Here is an 851-nt window from a genome sequence, read left to right on the forward strand (position 1 = left end):
GCAGCCCCCCCCCTGGGCGGCGCCACCAGACCCTCTGCCGGCGCAGGCTGCAGCGGAGGGGAGGGGAGTGGTTAGGAACTTGAAAGGGGCCCAACTGCACCTGAACCCAGGAAGCAGGTGTAGGTTCTGGGGCTCAGAAGAGATCAGCACCCCAGCCCAGCCCATGCTGGCGACGGGGGAGCCCTGCTGGCTGGGGTGGGCGGGCATCCCTGGGCCAGCAGAGCCCCATTCAGAGCAGTGGAGCCGGGTGCCCATCCTACTCTGAGGGAGGGGCTCAGCCTAGCAGGGCGGGTGGGTGTGGCCTGTCGGGTACCTCCCGGTGGTTCCGGAGCGTGGGGTCTGTGGGTTCCAGAGGGCGGGACATCGCCCCATGCTCCCCTTCTCCTCTGGGGGCCATCTCCCTGTCCACAGGGTCCTGCCCAGGCACGGAGGCCAGAATTTCTTTTTAAAAAATATATATTCTTATTGACTTCAGAGAGGAAGAGAGAGGGAGAGAGAGATAGGAACATCCATGATGAGAGAGAATCATGGATCGGCCGCCTCCTGCACGCCCTATATGGGGGATCGAGCCCACAACCCGGGCCTGTGCCCTTGACGGGAATTGAACCCCAGACCCTTCGATTCGCAGGCTGATGCTCCATCCACTGAGCCAACCCAGCCAGGGTGAGGCCAGAGCTTTTCTGGCCTGGAGGGGTCCTTCCTTTCCTGGGGGGAGGCTGTGATGGTCAAGCCTCAGTGGCCCAGATGACCAGACACCTCCAGCCCCTGACCAGCCCGCGGCAGACTGGCCGGGTGTGGCCCGCCCCAGCCACGGGGAGCTTCCCAGACCTGGGACTGGCCCGTCCTCTGGA

This window comes from Myotis brandtii, unplaced genomic scaffold (genome assembly GCF_000412655.1).
Source record: "Myotis brandtii unplaced genomic scaffold, ASM41265v1 scaffold1236, whole genome shotgun sequence".
NCBI lineage: Eukaryota > Metazoa > Chordata > Mammalia > Chiroptera > Vespertilionidae > Myotis > Myotis brandtii.